Source organism: Arachis duranensis, chromosome 9 (assembly GCF_000817695.3).
Source record: "Arachis duranensis cultivar V14167 chromosome 9, aradu.V14167.gnm2.J7QH, whole genome shotgun sequence".
NCBI lineage: Eukaryota > Viridiplantae > Streptophyta > Magnoliopsida > Fabales > Fabaceae > Arachis > Arachis duranensis.
This window is the reverse complement of record NC_029780.3, coordinates 34262491-34268834: the sequence shown is the minus strand read 5'-3', so window position 1 is coordinate 34268834 and position 6344 is coordinate 34262491. Positions and strand designations below refer to the sequence as shown.

General features: G+C 31.9%; 1 pseudogene; it reads right to left on the bottom strand.

The window, feature by feature from the left end:
• Window positions 1–2716: 2716 nt before the first annotated feature.
• Window positions 2717–5477, bottom strand: LOC107465372 (disease resistance protein RPV1-like; annotated as a pseudogene).
• Window positions 5478–6344: the final 867 nt, after the last annotated feature.

Here is a 6344-nt window from a genome sequence, read left to right as displayed (position 1 = left end):
CATGTGCCACAAATGTAGTTGTTTCTTTTTTTTCTTTTATATGCTTTCTACTGATACTTTTTACATTTAACATAGTTTCATCCTAATTTGTCATGAATTTCGTTTATAGTTGCTAAAATTGTGAAGATCTTTTCCTATTCCAATATTCAATTTATGTTATCATTAGGTATATGGTATTTGAATAAGTATGAATGTATGATGCATGTTGTGATTTTTTTTGTCATACCTAATCATCAGATTCTCATTGCATGGCCATTAGATTTTGGATAGTTATTCGATTTCTAATCGTTCTACTTTGAAAGAATGATGCTCTATTGAGTAAGTTTGAAATGTGTAGTCCGGAAATAATTTTTTTGTGCTAAATTTGATGTTATGTGAAGGTATAGTGATAAGAGACTTATATATGTAGTTTAAATCGTATAGAATTTAAATACTTATAATGTAAAATTTATTATGATTAGTAATATTATTATGAAATTTGTAACATGGATATTTATTACCTTTAGTGAGTTATTTATAAAAAATTAATAAATTAATTATTGCGGTTATAAATTTATTGTATTGTTTATAACGGTAAGATATAATAAATATAAAAATATGAATTTAATGTATTTGTAGGTTAGAAATTTATTAGATTCTATTTTTTAGTTTTTTATTTGTATATTTTATTTTTTGCTGATTTGGAAATAATAGTTGATTTGACAAGAATTGAGTGGTCGATTTTAAAGTTGTGCCAAGTAAAAAATATTACTGACATAACATTAATAGAAAAAAAGAAATATCTCAAAAGTAATGTAGTGCATGCTTATGTATCTACTTTAATATATTAAAAATAGATTCTTTTGAAACTGTGGATTTATGTTCTTATTAAACTTCATGCCTTACTGTTTATGACAATGAACGACGCAAAAAGCAGTGTTGAAAGAAATATTTTTTTTCTTTTTCAGTGAAAATAAAAAAGAAACGTATTTTCAAAAAGTAATTGTGTTATTTGATTAGTAGCTAAGATTGTGCATATACTTCAGTAATATGAGATTGTCGGAAACTTGCACAGAAGGTGTTTGTGAATTTGACCAGATGGCGACACGGAAGGAGAGAAAGTATTACATGCTTGGTGGGAAAGGGAGTGTGGGAAAAACAAGTTGTGCCACCTCCCTTGCAGTTTTCCATATTGGTGTTTTACTAACGGTTTGTTTCATTCTTCATGTCCCCTTATTTCATCCTTCGTTAGTCATGGTTCCTTCACTCTCACGAGTTGTTCTTGCTGAACTTTGTGAAAACTTCCTCGTTATTGAAGCATGGATATGGAATGTATAACAATACAATCCAAGCAATTGACAAATGTTACTCAACATTTAGCAGAGCACGCAGAATAGCTAACGTTACCACTTGCAACAAAGCCAACACAGCAGTAAAGGAAGGCATAGCAGTAGAGGTCAATCGGCAAAATAGAGCAACAATGCTTATGAGTTATGTAAAAAGTTTAATATCTCGTATTCATAGAAAAATTTTCTATTTGTGAAAGTCGTAATCCTCCAAAGATGTCAAGATTCAATATAACTCAAACGAACTACATAAAAATCTCGTAAGAAAAAATATTGGCAGTAACAAACAAGTCTTAGTTTAATATTTCAGAAACGACACTACCGAATCTAGAGAAATATCATGATAATTGAGATATATGATAAAATAATTCACTGCATAAACATCCGAACAAATATATTGCCATTATTATTAGTAATAAAAAATTATTAAAGAAAACCTAATTTGCCTTGTTGATATCCTCGAAGAGAACATGCTCAACACTCAACAGGTTGTAGAACCTCAACCATAGCAAGAAGAATAATCAGACTATCAGTAAGTGGGAGATTAGTGTGCATTAAAGTCGAAAATGACACGAGCAACCCATAAAGTACGAAAAATATACGCACATAATAATAATAATAATAAATCAGATACAATGTTCAACTGAAAGGTAAAGCACAGATTATATACATATATGTGCATAATGTATATATACAAACCTGCACCCTATCCCAAAGTCGTTCAAGTTGACCTTTTGCCATGCAAAGTAACAAGCTTCTAAACACACGTGTTCTTTCTCTTTTTCTTTTTTTTCTTTTTTATATTAGTAAATGACTCCAATCACATAGGAAGCTGCAGATCACATAATCTTCAAAGTTTAATTGGGGAGATGATTGAAAGTGCCAGTACTCAATCATAGCTTTTATCAACTTTGAGACATAACTTTATTACTCGTTCAATTGAATGAGTTCCTTGATAAACAAAATAAATTAAACAAAATCAGAATTGTGTGTGGGAGGTCAAACTAAATTGATCTCTATTCTACTCAATTTTATTCCTGAAAACAAGGATAAGTAATACGAACTTCTCCTGATATTAAGCAATATTACATATAGAACTCCTCAATGTGTAAAAACATACACTAACCTCTCTGGAGGACTAAGTGATATTACACTCACTACCCTTCATTTTTGAATAAAGTACATTTTGTATTCTAAAGTTTGCTAAAAATTTTAAAAATACCCTTAACTTTGATTTTGTTTCAATTTTATCTTAAAAGTTTTAAATTTGGAATTTTGGATCAAATATACCTTTAGCGCCTAATTTTTTAAAAAAACTTATGATCAATTCAACAATAATTTCAGAAGAACAACCTTCAACACAAGCAAATCATACATAATTGTCATGCATTATTGCTAGATTGATTCTAAACATAGTAAAATTTAGCTGTCAAAAGTATATTTAATACAAATCGAAAACTTCTATGACAAAATTGAAACAAAATAAAACTTAAGAATATTTTTTAAACTTTTAACAAATTTCAATGACAAAAAATATACTTTACCTTTTTATTTTTTGATAAACGTGACTCTGATGATATGCGAAATTGGCATATCCTATAAACATAACATTAAGGGATGCTAATGTAAATATGACAAATCAGCAATGCCAAGTGTAATATCAGATAACCTCAAGAAAGGCTAGTGTAATTTACCCTAAAAATAATTATGTCCGATACCTTGCTGTTTTCCAAAACATCACAATTATCACCAAAACCCCACAAATGGCTATGATTTTCAGGATTCTTGATAGATTTCTGACTAATGATTCCCCTCCCCATTTCTTGTTCAAATCCTGCAACAACTCAAAATGTTCATATATAGCTAATAGAGCCTCATCAAGAAGGGAACTTATTAATACATCAATTCTCTGTTCTTTTTGCTCTCCCTTAAAAAATGTTGCAATGTCTAAAACAATGTGATTCTGCTGATAATCTGACCCATCATAACTCAATCTTGACACATTTTGAATTGATGCATTAGGATTCTTCTCGAGTTTTTGCAGCGCACTATCCCATTCAGTTTCACTCTTGGAATGAAGAAAAGAACCCAATACTTTTAAATTTAACGGGACACCTTTGCAATAGGTAACTGCTTTCCATGATAGCTCTTGGTATCCCGTTTTTGGATAATTTTGATTGAATGCATTCAAGCTAAACAAAGTAAGGGAATCTTGAAAATCTAACACCTCCATCTTATAAATTTTTTCAACTCTTTTTTCCAGCACACTCTTGTTCCTTGTAATTACAATTATTCTACTTCCTGCACCATAGCATTGAAGGTCTCCAACTAGGTATTCTAATTGCTTTGAACTACCCACATCATCAAGAACTATGAAACTTCTTTGTCTGCTGCAGAGACAGCACTTTGCAGAATTTGTATCTGCCATGCTATTTGGGAAGTCTTTTCCTTCTAACAACTTGGAGTGAAGTTGATTACACAACTCATCTATCTCCTGCCCATACTTTTCCAATCTTTCCAGAACACCTTCTAAGAAACAGGAACCTTCATACCGATAAGAATGTTTCTCAAATAATTTCTTCACTACAGTCGTCTTGCCTATTCCTGCCAACCCACAAATCCCGATTATTCCAGTTTGTCATCAGGAACCGAACTTAATAACAATTCTAACTTTTCAAGATTTTTATTAATACCAACTACACCCTTGATATCCTTAGGCAGGCAAGGATTATTCAGCTTTCGCAAAACATCCTTGACAATCTTTTCAACAAGTTCAAAGTCGTCCCTACAATATGAATACAACAAATGTAAGGAGCAGACAAGATTTACTGCATCATATGATCAGAAATTAAAATTGACTAAAGAAGTCAAATAGTTATTTCCTATTACAAAATCGATCATCTAAACAGCTATTTCTTAATTAAAAACAAAGGATTTACCCATCTTATCCTAAAGGTACATTTTACTAGCATAATGATAAAAATCATTTATATAATTTTTGTCCGTAACTTCGCTATTTTCTTCAAAAATAGCCAAACGTTTAATTTCATTAATTTTGTCCTAACCCTTTTTATTCATTCAATTTTGGCCTAATGCTTTCAATTTGGGTTAAAAGTTAAAACTCTCATGAATGTTTATTTTAGACAGTTAAACTTAAAATTTTTTTAATAAAATCACAAACATATATTTATCCAGATTTTTTCCAAATATTGTAATGCATTGAAGACGTAAATAAAAACTATACTTCCAACAATTTTTCAAAAATGTTTGCTTTTATGCTGCTCTTAAAATGTAAATCTAGAGAGAACCCAAAATAAATTCATCCTTACCTACAAGAGCTGGAATCCCAGCCTTCTAAATCTGCAACTTTGGCGAGAGCATCCATCCATTTCAGAAGATTGTTAATGTTACTCTGCAAGTGAGACTTGAATTTTTCACTGAAACTTACTAGCTGCTTTCGTACATCAGATGGATCCACACCATAAAACACAGGTATAACTTTCCTCCCGCACTCCATTATTTTCAATAACTCATCGACGCACCAACTTGAGGTAACAACATTCTCTGACAAGATCGCAATAGATATAGACGAATTGTCAATAGCTCTTGTAAGAGAATCCGAGATGCAATCCCCTTTGTGAAGCTCATCACCAGTGAAGGTTTTTATATGTTTTTTATTCAGAGCTTTGACAAGATGGGAAGTGAATCCGGTAAGAGTGTCCTTCCCTCTACAGCTGATAAACACATCATGCTTCCAAAGATTCGAAGATAGCCCATTAGAGTCTGGCTTAACCGAATCGAGAGGTTTGTTAGGGTTTGGGAAGAGGAATAGTCTCATGCGGGGGAGTCTAGGAGAATCGCGGTAGAGTTGATCGAATACGAGCATCATGTTGTGGAGGTCTCTATCGTTGGTGACGGAGACTAAAGCATTGAGGTCATCGCTGCCGGGGACTTGGTATTTGAAGAAGTAATCGCCGTTGCAGGCGCCGTCAAAGAGGCTGGAGATTTCGGCAACCATGGCTGTGAAGTCAATTCTACGGTCAACATAAAGAAGTTTATTGGTGCCACCGACGTAGCGAGCTTGTTGTTGCGGCCGCGGGGATTGATCTCGCCGCCGTAGCTGCAGAGGAACTTTGCTTCGTCGATCTCCATGACACTGAAAGTATTATTATTGTGTTATTTGGTTTTGAGTTTGAAATTCACATATGCGGCAGCAATTTCAGTAATTGAAATACTCCTTGTCGGAGCGCTTGACCTGAAACTGCAAGATAAGTTCGAGGAAACATGGAGGAAGGCTCCACATTTGGATTTTTGATATTTTTGAAGTGAAATTGCTGCTTTCGAGGAAGATGCAAAGTAATTGTGTTGAAAGTTGAAACTTGACAGAGCATGTGGGACGCACTGAAACTACCTTACGTGCTTACCATTACTGCGTCAACCGTTCATTTGGATTCAATTTGGTCCGTGCTTCTTGCATTATTATTTGGGTAAGTTATATTTTTTTTGTCTTTGCAATTTTGGAAAAGATTTTAAAAATATTCTTAATTTTTATTTTGTTTTAATTTTATTTTTAAAGTTTTGAATTTGTATTAAATATATTATTGACGGTTAAATTTTTAAAAAATTTAAGATTTGTTTAACAATAATTTATGAAAATTATGCTTAATTTGTTTGTGTTGAGGGATTGTTCTTATAAAATTGTTGTTGAATCGATCTTAAATTTTTTAAAAATTAATTGTTAGGGGTATATTTGATACAAATCGAAAATTTTTGGAACAAAATTGATACAAAATAAAATTTAAGGGTATTTTTGAAACTTTTGTCAAACTTTAGGGACAAAAAATATACTTTATCCTTATTATTTTTTCTTTTTTTTCAACCAACAGACTCGAACCTGCAATTTTTTAAATGAGTATGAGGAGATTATACTATTTGAACTATAACTCTTTGGCGTGCTTCTTCCATGTATAAAATTGTTGTTGAATCGATCTTAAATTTTTTGAAAAATTAGCTGTTAGG